The sequence below is a fragment of the Pan paniscus genome, chromosome 3 (genome assembly GCF_029289425.2).
Source record: "Pan paniscus chromosome 3, NHGRI_mPanPan1-v2.0_pri, whole genome shotgun sequence".
NCBI classification, from domain to species: Eukaryota; Metazoa; Chordata; class Mammalia; order Primates; family Hominidae; genus Pan; species Pan paniscus.
The window spans coordinates 11,593,839-11,609,350 of NC_073252.2; the positions used below are offsets into that span (position 1 = coordinate 11,593,839).

Consider the following 15,512-nt stretch of genomic DNA (forward strand, 5'->3'; position numbering starts at 1 on the left):
GGTGTGTGCTTCCTGAGCTCTGAGGAAATGAGGGGAGAGAATATGTGACATACTAAGCTCTGAATTTCTATGACCCACAGTCTCCTTCAGTTTCCTTAAATGAATGCATTGCTTCTCTCCAAGGAAATGAACTTGATTGACTCTAGCTAGTATTAAGGAAAACGGCCTCTGGGCTTCCCTTAACTGTAACTTAAAGAAATCCTAGTGTGATAAAACCATGTTCATATTAGTGCTTTGCTGAGGGCTAAGTACCATATTCTTGCTCATGAGATGAGGACAGTAAAATTGCAAGGATGGAATCACATATAGCAGATTTGGGCAGCGAGTGTGTGAACATAGCAAACAACTGAAAGAGGAATTTGTTTTTAAAGTTCAGCTAACATTTATCAGTTATGGCTGTTACCAAGGTTAATATTGCTGCTTGCCAGGGTGTAGCTGAAGAAAACAGACTTCTGAATCAGACAACCCTTGGAATAAAGTCCCTGCTCTGAGATCTACTTGTGATAATCCTGCTTAAACCAATAAAACCTCTCTAAGTCTCAGGGTCATTGTCTGTAAAATGGTTTAATGATTCCTACCCCCACCAGGATTCATGTGAAAATTACACATGTTCACTGACATTTATTAAATGTTAAAAATGCACAAAAATAGAAAAAACAAAATTAAAAGGTTGCATCTTTCACCTATTGCACAATTTATGTTGGGGTCTTCACTGAAGACTCAGCATATCATTATGCTGTTAAACAAAAAAAGAAAAATATATTAGCTACCACTTTTCTTCCCTCCACGTTCAATGTTCCTATATTAATGTCTTCAGTGAGGAAGGATCTGTATAATTAGCCATTCAGATATGAACTCGTTTTCAAAGTAGAGAAAGATGATTAATTTGTTAATGGATGAGTATGTTCACTGGTTAATGAATTTTATAACTTGGCTAAATTCTGTACCTGTTCAATGAGGTTTTATTTTATATGTATTCACTAAGCACAGATTTTCATTATGTAAATTGCACTTTATGAATATTTATTTGGTAAAGTTCCATTTTTTAACATTTAAATGTATTTAATGCCCTTAGATGAATTTTGATGTTCTATGGAAAGCAGTAAGAACAGAAGTAGTGATGCCTGCCATGAGTCTTTGTTTGAAGAAAAACACTCTCCACCATTAAAAAAAAAAAAGTGAGGGTCCCACTTCTCAGGGCAGTGGCCTGTAAAAAGCAAAAACAGAAACAACAACAAAAAAGAATTTTAGTGAATGAATTAGTAAGTTGCTGTACGAGTAAAATGATTAACATCAGCTGGTGGACACAGATGGGATTCTTAAATGAGCAGACCCAATACATTGTTCTTTCAGAACTTTTAAGTATATGTGCACAGTTTTTTTGTTTGTTTGTTTTTTGCTTTTTTTTTTTTTTTTTTAAGACAAAGTCTTGCCCTGTTGCCCAGGCTGGAGTGCAGTGGAGCGATCTCGGCTCACTGCAAGTTCTGCCTCCCGGGTTCACACCATTCTCCTGCCTCAGCCTCCCGAGTAGCTGGGACTACAGGTGCCTGCCACCACGCCTGGCTAATTTTTTTGTATTTTTAGTAGAGATGGGGTTTCATGCCGTGTTAGCCAGGATGGTCTCAATCTCCTGATCACGTGATCCACCCGCCTCGGCCTCCCAAAGTGCTGGGATTACAGGTGTGAGCCACCGTGCCCGGCCAGATTGTGTTAAACATTTAACATGGATTGGCTGATGTAATCTTTACAACACCTCTAATGACATTAGACCCCCTTTTACAGATGAGAAAAGTAAGTTGGAGATGCAATTGATTTCTTAAGTCACTAAGATGCTGTGAGACTAAGGATGACTCCGTGTAGCCTGACTCTGGATATCAGTGATTGTGCTTTGTATGAGAACAGGTGCAGTCTGGAATAGAGTAAATGGGTTTCCATTCAGGAACAAGGTCTATCTGGGGAGAGGAAAAAATGTCATAATAGTGATGGGTTAAATTTATTAAGGGCTTATTATGGGTAGGCACTTCACATGTCATACCCTAGTTATTCCTCAAAATAAACCATTGAAATGGGTATTATCATTCTCATTTTACCGCTAAGAAAACTGAGGCACAGAGAAGTTGTCTTTGTTCATTTAGGCTGTTATAACACAACATGATACTGGGTGGCTTAAACATCAAAAATTTATGTATCACAGTACTGGAGGCCAGGAAGTCCAAAGTCAAAGTGTCAACAGGTTTCATGTTTGCTGAGGGGCTACTTTCTGGTTCATAGATGGCTATTTTGTCACTGTTACCTCACATGGAAGAAAGTAGAGGGATCTATCTGGAACCTCTCTAATGAGGGCACTAATCCTATTCATGCAGGCTCCACCCTCATGACCTAATCATTGGCCAAAGATCTTACTTCCCAATATCACTATATTGAGGATTGGGTATCAACATAAATTTTGGGAAGAACACAGACTACAGCAGAAGTTATGTAACTTGCCCAAGTTCAAATGGTTAGCAAGTGATGAAGCCGGAATTGCAGGCTCATTGCCGCACTGCTAGACTCCCACTTGAAAAGGGGGCTGAGTCTGCTCACATCTTTCTTGCTTTCAGCAGAAATAGCTTAGACACAGGAATAAGTCTGATTCTGAATAAGATGTCCTAGGGTCCACTCTGGGGTAGGGATGTCAGAATGACACAGGCATGAGCTGACACTTATGGATTCTTCTCAGGATCCCAAAATTAATATTTTATTTAACTTTTAGTTTGTCTTTTCAGCGGGAGCCACATGCAGAAAAGAAGTATAAAATGGCATACTATAGTATGCAGTATCCAGATAGACCTTGTTCTTGAGTGGAAACACATCTACTCTATTCTAGGCTGCTCCTCTTCTCATGCATACTATAATGGCATATTATAGTATGTAAGCCATTAGCACAAACTTATGGTTCAGGAAAGCAATCCATTGCTGTGCTACTTCACAGCACCCTTTTACCTCAGTCATGGGCCCATCTCACTGTGAGATGCAGTCACCTAGTCCAAGATTGCCCCCCGACCCCAAAGAAGCCTAGCATTATCAAGAAATTATGATGCATTGTGTCCATGTACTTGTTGACATCAGAGCTTGTCATTCCCAAAGGCCCATTAAAAAGGGAAGTGGAGCAGGGCATGGTGGCTCATGCCTGTAATCACAGCACTTTGGGAGGCTGACGCGTGTGGATCACCTGAGGTCAGGAGTTTGAGACCAGCTTGTCCAACATGGTGAAACCCCATCTCTACTAAAAATACAAAAAATTAGCCAGCTGTGGTGGCGGGTGCCTGTAATCCCAGCTACTCAGGAGGCTGAGGCAGGAGAATTCCTTGAACTTGGGAGGTGGAGGTTGCGGTGAGTCAAGATCACACCACTGCACTCCAGCCTGGGCAACAAGAGTGAAACTCCGTCTCAAAAAAAGAAGAAAAAAAAAGAAAGAAAAAAAAAAGAAAGTGAAGTGGAGAACAATAATTTTAAAAAAGGGTATTTAGGAATAACAAAATATTCAACAATACTCCTTTTAAGAAAACAATAAGATTCATTGTCCTTAAGAGAATAGTATAATACTTCCAGAATTTATAGCAACAGGAAATGGTACCTGCTGGATGGATTGTATAATTCAGGTAATAACCAAGGGACCATTCAATGACACTTTCCAGGTGTTCTGGCATACTTCAAAGGAGTCATTTGAAGACCAAATAGGCAAGGAAATAAACAGAGCCAGAGGAGTATCACATGGCCTAAAATATGATTTCTCAACAGAACCTAGATTCAATGGAAAAAATTAAAAAATCTTTAAACAAAAATACAAAACAAAACAACATAATAACACTCCTATAACAAGGTCTACCAATAATATTAGTCATAGGTGGGACTGCCAACTTCCCAGGGGTCATCTATACTTCCTTAGAAATAAATAAAACGATGGAAATTTTCTACTAAGAAGATTTTGAAAACCCTGAGGATCATTGAGGACTTATAATGTGGAACACAGCAGAGATGGTGAGGGCAGCAACTTAATTAAAATATCAGGCTCACACATGATCATTTATTTAGGTACTTCTGCACATCAGCAATGTGGACCTTTACATTCATGATTTCATTTAATCCTCACAATAAGTCCCAAGAAAGGAAAATCATTCTTGATTCCAATTGGAGAAATCAAACACAGAGCAATTAAGAAAATTGTCTAAAGTGACACAGCTAATTAGCAGTAGAACCAAATTTTACCCACTTCAAGGTAAAGACCATGCTGTTCTGAGACTAGAACCCTGACTTTATTATTCAATTTTAAACATGGCAAAAACAGCAACAACAACAACAGGAACTTGTTCTTTAACTTTCCATGATGGGTTTAAGCAAAGAACAATTAGAAATAGTTGAAAACGAAGTATGCTTCATTGAAGATCAAATCGTAGTACCAAAGAATGACCTCCTTGACTCATTCTTCTCCCCTTCAGGCAGCTTCAGACATAGGCAGTGGCAACAACTGACGATAAAGTTCATGAGTAATTCCAGGATCCAGATAACCAAGCTAGGACATCAGAACGTTTTCTCTTGACCCACAGGAACATATGGGGAAATGTCAAACCAGGCAAAGCTTCTGAATGGAATTTCCTGTCTGTTCTTCGGAAATCTCAGGGAGGGAGTAGAAAAGTTACCACTGCAAGTGAGAGTAGTTCCATTCACTTCTGGGAAACAAACTTACAAGCAACTGATTCAAATAAATCAAAAGAGGTACCCATATAGGAGTGGCATTTTGTGTGTGTGTGTGTTTTTTTTTTTTTTTTTTTTTTTTGAGACAGAGTCTCACTCTGTTGCCCAGGCTGGAGTGCAGTGGTGCTATCTCTGCTCACTGCAAGCTCTGCCTCCCTGGTTCATGCCATTCTCCTGCCTCAGCCTCCTGAGTAGCTGGGACTACAGGCGACCACCACCACGCCCGGCTAATTTTTTGTATTTTTAGTAGAGACAGGGTTTCACCGTGTCAGCCAGGATGGTTTCGATCTCCTGACCTCGTGATCCGCCGGCCTAGGCCTCCCAAAGTGCTGGGATTACAGGTGTGAGCCACTGTGTCTGGCCGGGATATATTATTTATGGTCTTTATGTACCAGCTAATGTCCTCAGTCCTTAAATGTGAACTCGCTTAGTCCTCCGAGTGACTCATGACTCAAGAATGGCTAATTCTCACTTTTTCACATAATTAAACAAAGGCTCAGGGCCGTCAAGGCGTCTGAGGTCTCACAGCTGGTAACTGCAGGAGCCCATTTACATGCACATCTGTCTAACTCATCTGTCCAGGTGAGTGACAGTGAGGAGGCATCTAAACCCTTGCCACCATACGGAATTAAATAAAAGACCAGAGGCAAGTTTTGCTGGAGTGAAGAAGTCTCAGGATACAACAGCTGTCTGACTTCAAGTCGGGGGAAAAAAATGATAAAAGCTGAAATGCTTTGCTTAAATGGGGAGAGAAGGTGTTCCAAAAAAAAGTGTTCCTAGGCAAGTTAAGCTCCTGAATAACTCAAGAGGCAACACAGCTTAGAGAGGAAGCAGATGGAGACTCATGATTTCCATTGCCTGAGTTTGCACCTCAGCCTTGCCACCCCCAAGGTTGGTGAATTTAGGCGAACACCTAGGACTTCTGATGGTGCATGCATTTTGTTCAGGTCCGCTGAGAACCAGTGCCAAGATGTGATTAAACACATAAGACATTTATTAGAAGGGTGTTTTAGTCAGCTTTTGGTACCATACTAAATACCATAGACCAGGTGGCTTAAACAACAGAAATTTATTTTCTCACACTTCTGGAAACTGGGAAATCCAAAATCAAGGTGCCAGCCAATTTGGTTTCTGGTGAGAACTCTCTTCCTAACTTGCAAACGCCTACCTTCTCACCAAGTCCTCATATGGTAAAGAGAAAGAGAGGCCACAGTCCTATCCCATTAAGGTTCCACTCTTATGAACTCATTTAACCTTCATTATCTCATAAAGACTCTATCTCCAACTACAATCACACTGCCTGTTAGGGGTTCAACATTTCAATATGGGTTGGGGAGGGGAGGTACACAATTCAGTCTGTAGCAGGGAGGGAAGGGTGGGGGAACTGTCAGATCTCTATATGGGTCTGACAACTGTGAAAGAAGAGAGAGAAAGAAAAAGTCTTGAGTAGGAAGGATGTTCAGCTGTAGCACAGTTTCAAGAAAGATTTGGCCAGGCTCATAGAGCTCAAGAGCTTGAGCCAAAGCCATTCAAGCAGTCCTGCTTCTACCTGGACTGGGAATGGAGTGCCCTGCTGTGCTCAGTAACTGGTCTGGGGGCAGTCTTCAGGAAGTGTGGTTTCAACAATCATGGTAATGGATTTCAAGGGTCAGCATGTAAGACTAGAAGCAAAATATGCCTCCTATTGCAAGAGATCTGAGTAGCACATTTCCCTAGCTGCTTCCCTTCATAGGTAAAGAAAGAGCAACAAAAGTGTGTAATTGAAAGAGCTTCTTGGCCAGATTAAATGAGTTAATATAAAGTTCATGGCTCATGCCTGGCACATATGAGCACCTAATGTATGTTAGTTCTTATTAAAATGTATTTCTTATACATCCTGATCTTTGAGTGCCACATGAAAAGAGCTCTCATTACATATTCATCCCAGGTTGTGCTTGCTGATCATCAACGCCCATACTTCAATTAAATATACCATTGGTTTTATTGCTTTGTAAAAGTGTTCCAGAGATAATCAGTGTGGATGCTAGAAAAGGTTATTGCTCTATAAAAGGGATAAAGAGCTCAATTTTCCTGACTTGAGTTTGTGACCATAATATGCAATTATAATTGCATTGGTTATTTATTTGTCCCTAGTTTAGTTGAGGTACCTCAGAATTACAAAGTTTTAGAATTAACTGGAAAATGTTAAGCCATCTGGTCTAAACACCATGCTCTGTTTATGATATGGTTTGGCTGTATCCCCACCGAAATCTCATCTTGAATTCTCACATGTTGGGGGAGGGATCTGGTGAGAGGTAACTGAATTATAGGGACAAGTCTTTCTTGTGTTGTTATCGTGATAGTGAATAAGTTTCACAAGGTCTGATGGTTTTAAGAAGAGAGAGTTCTCCTGCCAAGCTCTTTCTCTCTGCCTGCTGCCATCTATGTAAGACCTGACTTGCTCCTCCTTGCTTTCTGCCATGATTGTGAGGTTTCTCCAGCCACATGGAAGTGAAAGTCCAATTAAACCTCTTTCTTTTGTAAATTGCCCAGTCTTGGGTATGTCTTTATCAGCCCCAATGAAAACAAACTAATACAGTTTAGCTTTCCCAAAGAAATGATCCTTCAGCCTCTTTTCACCAATGGTAATGATGAAAAGCATACTGGTTTGTGGGGTTGTCTCCTCCTTGTTTGGGCTGTGTTCAGGCCACCTTCTGTCTGGCTCTCTGGATCCTTCTTCAGCACCCTGTGCTTTCTTCCAGGAGGCTGATTTCTATGGACTACATTATTTTTATTTTTTTCTTCAATTTTTATTTTAAGTTTCAGGGTACATGTGCAGGATATGCAGGTTTGTTACAAAGGTAAACGTGTGCCATGGTGGTTTGCTGCACAGATTAACCCATCATCTAGGTATTAAGCCCAGCATCCATTAGCTATTATTCCTGATGCTCTCCCTCCCCTGCCACCCCCAACAGGCCCCAGTGTGTGTTGTTCCTCACCATGTGTCCATCACTGATCATTAGAGAAATGCAAACAAAAACCACAATGAGATACCATCTCATGCCAGTCAGAATGGCAGTTATTAAAGAGTCCAGAAACAACAGATGCTGGTGAGGTGTGGAGAAAAAGGAATGCTTTTTCACTGTTGGTGGTAGTGTAAATTAGTTCAACCTTTGTGGAAGATGGTGTGGCAATTCCTCAAAGATCCAGAAGCAGAAATACCATTTGACCCAGCAATCCTCTTACTGGGTATATAACCCCCAAAATAGAAAACATTCTATATAAAGATACATGCATGCCTATGTTCATTGCAGCACAATTCACAATAGCAAAGACATGGAATCATCCCAAATGCCCATCATTTGATAGACAGGACTACATTTTTGCTTCCAATTGAGTTTGACCCATGGATTTAGCCAGCATCCACCAGGATATTGGCAGGTGGGAGGGGGGAAATCAGGCTACTTATTTCCATGGGTCCCAGGTGTAGCCCTGATTGAAGTTACCACTCTCAAACCACTGAGTGCTAGCAACTGTCTTTCCCACTCTGTTTCTTTTATTAGCTGAGCTGGGGTTCCACTATAGCCCATTCATACCTTTGTAGTTAGTTCCTTAATGAGTTAATCCCAAATTATCTCAATTTAAATTTGTTGTATTTCCTGTTGGTATCCTCACTGCCACAGACTGCTTTAAATTAATAAAATTATATTCCTTAGAGAGGTGATGCAGCCACTTGGAGTCATACAGAGATGGTCTTACCCATTTCTTCAAATAACAGCTCTTCGAATCCACAGGGCAGAACTTAATAGAAACCAAAAAATCTGGACACTGCTACTTTCCAGTCTGTTGCTTTTGTGACAATGATTTTGAGAGGCATTTTGTGGAAAATCAAATTCAATAGCTAAGTGTTTTTTGTAAATATCTAGCTGAGCTCAACAATCTTTTTTACACCTTTCATTCAAAAATTTTTCTAAGTCTTTTAATAATCTATTTTTATTTTCAGTCCTCATCACCTCTTAGGAGAGCACACTCTCTCTGTGAATTCCTTTGTAATGCTAGCTGCTCTCTATGAGTGTGGTGAATGGGGTATTGATAAAGCACTGATAGCCTTTATGTGTTCTTAATTTACTGTTGCTTATTTCCTCTAAAGACACACTATACATCTTTAATGTTATGACATTTTCATTTCTAATGACTGACAAAGAACCTGTGTGGGGAGAGGAAGAGAAGGCAGGATGGAAAAAGAAAAAAGAAATCTGCAGCCCCACCACACAAACCCACCCAGTTAACTGTGTTTTGAATAACATATTGTCTTAGTGCACAGAATAATATTTTTATCTGTTATAATTGTATCCTTTTTGCACTATAGTTTTCAACTAACATTAAAATACTCTCCAATATTTTATGTAACTTTCTGGAAAGAAAAAACTCCATGTGCACATAAAGATTATACAATACACCATTGTGTTTCTATGCCACAAGTTACTTAACCTTGTCTTATAATTTGATTTGTTATGTAAGTTATGTTACATAAAACAAAACTTGACATTTGATTTGTTTATAAGCTTGACTATTATAAGTGTTAACAATGTATATCCTTGGAAGTAAGACTTTCTGTTGTTGCTCTTTGTTTTCATTTTCCTCCTTTGGGTTTTATTCTCAGAAATTAACCATAGGTATCAAAACATTTAAACAATTATCAATCTCTAGTACCATGAACTGTATAAGAATCTCTAAATAACCACACCTGGGTCAGCAAAATATTGTCATCAGTGCAAACCCTGTTAATGTTCCAATTTCAACCTTTCTGGTGTTGTTTGTGGTCTTGGCTAATGTTCAATCACTTACACAAATGATTAATGATATTCCAACCCAGAGGCTTAGAATATTAATGCTTGTAGACTGTTTTCTCTGGATCAAGATTTGTTCTAGACACTATGCCAGATGGGCCTGATGCTTGCATAACATTCAAGCAGGACAGTTAAGCCTTGAACTGCATGGACTTCAACTGTGGTGGTCCACTGATACATAGATCTTTTTCAATAAATATATTGGAAATTTTGGGAGGGATTTGAAGTGACAATTTGAAAAAACTCACAGACCAATCGCATCACCTAGAAATACTGAAAACAATTAAGAAAGGGTAACTATGTCATGAATCATAAATATATGTAAATACTAGTCTATTTTATCATTTACTACTATAAGATACATGTGTCTATTATGAAAAGTTAAAAATTTGCAAAATATATGCACACACAGACAAACCATGGCACCATTTGCAATCAAGAGAAAGGCAAACAAATGTAAAGATGCAGTATTAAGTTATAACTGCATACAATTAACAGTAGTAATACTGTACCATTGTAATAATTTTGTAGCCACCTCCTGTTGCCATTAAGTCAAACTCATGTGTTACCAGTATCAGCTTAAAATGCTGGGTTACACTAATCATATCCCCTGAGCAGTTTGTCTCTCTAGTAAATTGCAAATCACAGTAAAAAGTGATCTTTTACGATTCTTGCATATTTTTCATTGTGTTTTATGCAATACCATAAATCTTGGAAACACTATGGGACCTATAAGAAGTGCCAACAGTCTTTTGGTTGTGTAACAGTAAGGTCTGGACAACAAGAACCCTTTCTCTGGACTGGTTCCTTCGATGCTTTGTTTCAAAAGTCAGGAAATACCTTGCTAGTAAAGGACTGTCATAAAGTTCTTTTGAAATTGTATGATGCCTCTGACCATCTGAAACCTCTTGAGTTAAACGCTGATTGTGGTGCCAAAGTGATCTATTTGCCTCCAAACACAACATCCCTAGTTTAGCCTCTAGATCCAGGGCCATACAAACCTTTAAGTCTCATTACACACAGTGATCTATGGAAAAGGTTGCCAACACTGTGGAAAGGAACTTTGACACAGAACATTCTGAAAGTCTGGAAGAATTATACTATCGTTGCTATGAGAAAAGCCATGAAAACCTGAGACAATAAATTCCTGCTGGGGAAAACTGTGTCCAGAAGTTGTGCTTGATTTCACAAGATTTATGACAGAGACAGTCCAGGAAGTCATGAAAGAGATTGTGAATATGGCAAAGGAAGGGAGGTGACAGTTGTGAAGGGTTTCACTATATGGATCTTGGAGAAAGGAGCTAATAGTCATCACACCAGAGGAATTAACAAGAGATGAATCAATGGACCTGAGTGCTCCCAAACCAGTGCCTAATGATGAGGAAGAAGATGGAAAACAACAAAACAAACAAACAAACAACAACAACAACAACAAAAAAGTGCCAGAAAACAAATTGACATTAGATAATCTGGAAGAAGAGTTTTGGTTATTCAAGACCGCTTCTGTTTTCTTTTTATGACATGAACCCTTCTGTGATGCAGGCACTGAAACTAAAGCAAATGACAGAAGAAGGACTGTGACTGTATAGAAATATTCATGGAGAAATGAAAAAGTGAAATATCAAATAGAAATTAGGTTGTATTTCTGTGAAGTTACACTGAGGGTTCCTGTCTCTCCTGCCTCACCTTTTGCTTCCTTCACTTCTGCCTCTGCCACTCTTCAAACAGTAACACCAACCCCTCCTCTTCCTCCTCCTCCTCCTTAGCCTACTCAACGTGAAGACAAACAGAATGAAGACCTTTATGATGGTCCAATTCTCCACTGAATAAATAGTAAATAAGTTTCTCTTCCTTATAATTTTCTTCTAGTATTTTTTTCACTAGCCTATTTTATTATAAGAATACAATCTATAATACATATAACATACAAAATATATGTCAATCGACTGTTTATGTTATTGGTAAGGCTTCAGGTCAACAGTAGGCTATTAGTAGTAAAGGTTTTGGGGAATCAAAAGTTATACTCAGACTTTCGACTGCACTGGGGGTTGGTGCCTTCAATCCTCATGTTGTTCAAGGGTCAACTGTATATATAATTTTAAGGCATGTAAGAGCATATATATGTTTTTAATAGATACTTCAGTTGCTTTCAGTCTCACTTTACACTATCATTTAATAAAATATTTGTTCATACATCTTTCCTTCAGGTATTGTTATTTCCTAAAAACAGATTTCTTGAAGTAGAATTATTCACCAAAAGATAATACACCCCATTAAGGACCTTGATACATATGGTTCAGTTGCTTTCTTGAATATTTTCACCACTTGAACTTGAGATTCAAGTTCATGTGCAAATTGATAGATCCTCATCAGTGTTAAACCCTACATATTTATAAAATGTATATATACATATATATAAATAAATTTGATAGGTGAAATTCATTCACTTACATCACAATTACCTGTAAAATATTCCTAGAGTTTCTGAGTAATTATCCATACCTTTACTTAGTAATTATTTTAGCTTTTGAGAGTATAAACTTTTCCCACCTGCTTCTAGCACAATGGGCCTCAGTGAAAGTCTTTTTACTCTAGTCATATATTTCTTAAGGTTGCCCAGACAGCCCTTTCATTTTTAACTTTTCAAACTGAAGAGAACAAACAGCATAGCAGGTACAGGAGGAGAATTTTCAGCTTGCAGCTGGTTAGCGGTTGTCAAAGCGTATCCCACTAATATTCCAGTTCCACCCTCTCTGGCACTGTCTGTGGTCTTAGCTAATGCTCAATCAGTTACACAAATGATTACTGACCCACAGCCTTGGGGTATTAATCGTTATAAAGTGTAGCCTGCTGTGCAAGATGTTATGTAGATGGGTCTGACGCTTGCAAAACATCAAAGCAAAAACACAATATTTCCATAGCATTGTCCTCAAAAGCACCTATAAAAATGGACCTACATATTTTGAAAAGTATATGTATCTGGAGATAACATGAGATACAGAAAGGAGAAGGAGATTTTCTTATGGAAATGCCTGATAAGAAGCCATTTAATTAGGCTCCCTCACCACATTTTTTTTTCTCTAACATCTAAGACTTTTGAGAAAAGATGGTCTATGTAAAGTGACTTTCACAATGTTCAGCATATGCTTTGTGTTTAGAGAAGGGTGATACATATTATGCACTCAAGCATATCACTACATAGCTATGTGACACCGTGTCAGCAACTCAGTTTCTCTGAGCTTCAGTTGCTTTATCTGTTGAATTAAGGCACCAGACGACATGAACCATACTCCAAAAATGAAATACTGATAAGAGGGGATGGAGAGCTATTGGAGCCCTATCATTTGCACATCTGGACCACGTGATGGAGAACCAGGGATGACAATTGAGAGGAGAGACAGAGAACCCTCCATCTGTGTCAAAATGCCCAGTGTTACCGCCAACAAGAGTCAGCCACATCAAAACAGGTACTGGGATAAAACACATTCCATCTTTTTGCCAGGTTTCACCCTGTCTCCAGGTAAAAAATCAGGAGAGTTTACAGAGCACAAGTGTATCAGTTCATTTTCATGCTGCTGATAAAGACATACCTCACACTGGGTAATTAATAAAGAAAAAGAGGTTTAATAGATTCACAGTTCCATGTGGCTGGGGAGGCCTCATAATCATGGCAGAAGGTGAAAGGCAAATCTTACATGGCAGCAGGGAAGAGAGAATAAGAATGAAGTGAAAAGGGTTTCCCCTTATAAAACTATCAGATCTTGTAAGACTCATTCACTACCATGAGAATAGTATGGGGGAAACCACCTCCATGATTCAATTATCTCCCACCGGGTCCCTCCCACAACACGTAGGGATTATGGGAGCTATAACTCAAGATGAGATTTGGATGGGGACACAGCCAAACCATATCAACAGGTGAACTGAAGAGACAGGTCTAAGTATAGGATTTAAAAGACAGCAGAAACATAATACCTGTTGCCCTTGTGAGTATTTGGCAGGTGTTTTTCTATAACACCTGTTTGCCACCCTATGTCCTCACAGTTGCTCTTCTCTCTGCTGCGAATATTATTCCTGCTCTTCACATCTCTGGCCGCTTCTCATCACTCATACCTCAGCTCACTCTGCTCCACCACAGGCACAATGGATGCCACTGAAAACCCTTCTGAAGGCACCCCTCCTCCATCAGGATCACATCATCTTGGGCTACTGTTCTCAAACAATTACCACCCCAAAGTGTGTGTACGTGTGTGTATCTGTGTGCGTGTGATACATACTCATTTTATTTTCTGTCTCCCCCAAATGCAATTCAAGCTCTAAGACAGGAAGAGCACCTCTTTTGTGCTCATCTTTGTCTAGCAATGCTGCTCTGTATTAATAACTGTATAAACATTTGTTAAAGGAATGAATGGATGAATGATCTCTAGGAGAAGCCCTACAGAAGCATGTTGCAGGATAGAAAGAGTCTGCATAGGGGAGGAAATCATGAGAGATCCTGACCCTGGCCTAACCAGGAGGGGTGGAGGGCAGGAATGGCCTGAAGAGGGGGATATTTTATCAGTGACATTGATTAGCATTACAAGTGCATGGTAATAACAAAAAGTACGCCCACTTTTAATTGTTTTTATTACTGTTTTTAAACTACGCAAACACTACACCCCTCATCTCCTGCACCCCAGGAAGACTGTTCCCATTGCCCTACAGTACACCACTGGACTTACAAGCGAGTCTTCTGCTCAATGTGGAGAAAGAAAATATTAAATTAAGGAAGGTAGAGGAACCTCAGTATCTCTGATCTATCTATCAACTATCTAAATGTTCTTTCAACAAACATTTGTTGAGTACCAACTATGAGCCAGTGCTGTGTAAAGTTCAACAAAACAAGGTGGTGAAGGCATAGCTGCTGGGCTCTGTACCTGGTTATAGACCCAGACCCAGTAGGGGCAATGACACTGAATGGTAAAGACTTCCCTACAGATGAGAGTCAAGTGCTTGGTGGATGTTATAGATGTGCTGAGTTCTTCTATTGTAGAATACCAGGGGAAGTCAATCCCAAGAGGTGATGTGTTAGGTGGGCTCTGAAAGTCACATAAGATATTGCTGGGAAGCAAGAGGAGGAAAATGTTTTGAGTGAGGCACAGAGATGTGAAAAGGGATGGCCTGTTTGGGAATGCAGGCTAGTGTGTCTAGCACCCCTGTCGCTTGAACTGCAGCCCAACATACAGCAGAGCGGGGAAAGAGGACAGTAAAGGTTAAGTTGAGCCAGGCATGCAACAGGCCTTGAATGCCACATTGAAAATAAAACCCAAGAAACAAAAAAAGCAAAATTACCTTCTACCAATGGACAGCCACCAAGGTGTGGAAGTGGGGAATGACACCAGGAGCCTTTTACTTTTTGAAAACTCCCCTGCTGGCTGTGAAGATCACAGCCAACATGGCTGACCTTAACTCTGTGCAAATGTCAGCGAGCAAGGAAAGTGGAGCTCCCTATAGCATGCACCTGCTCTCTGCACCAATGTTTCCATCCCTTTATTTGCTGCCAGTTTTCTGAACCTCAAAAACCCATTCATGTTTATTAATGACTACCTATAGTACATCACAAGTGTGACATTTAAAACTTAAAGTTGTTTGAATTATGAGATTGCCAAGAAAGTAAAAATTCCTCTACATTTGAAACCCTTTCAGTTCTACCAGCCCCCATAGCTATGGAAAAAGAGCTTAAGAGTTTTCAAACTCCACAGAATTTTGTTTATAGAAGGACCAACTGTGAAGTATTTCAAACACTAGTTATTATTGTGTTGTTTTGAAAGCTGTGAATGTGTCAAAGTCTTCAGTAGGGAAGGTCCATTATCTCTAGTGCAATGATAATAAAATACATAACATGATATAATTATACATATATTAAAATGATGCATGTGCAGGCACAGAGTCCAGAACAGAGCAAAATGG

The 15,512-nt window shown here is 39.5% G+C and overlaps 1 long non-coding RNA gene across 1 annotated transcript in view; it reads left to right on the forward strand.

Moving 5' to 3' along the window:
* The window catches only part of LOC117979915 (uncharacterized), a 38,364-nt gene that overhangs the window by 13,123 nt on the left and 9,729 nt on the right, over nucleotides 1-15,512 (forward strand). The window contains exon 2 of the long non-coding RNA XR_004670980.3: nucleotides 12,831-13,030. This is a non-coding gene — a long non-coding RNA (uncharacterized LOC117979915). The remainder of the gene's footprint in view (nucleotides 1-12,830; nucleotides 13,031-15,512) is intronic.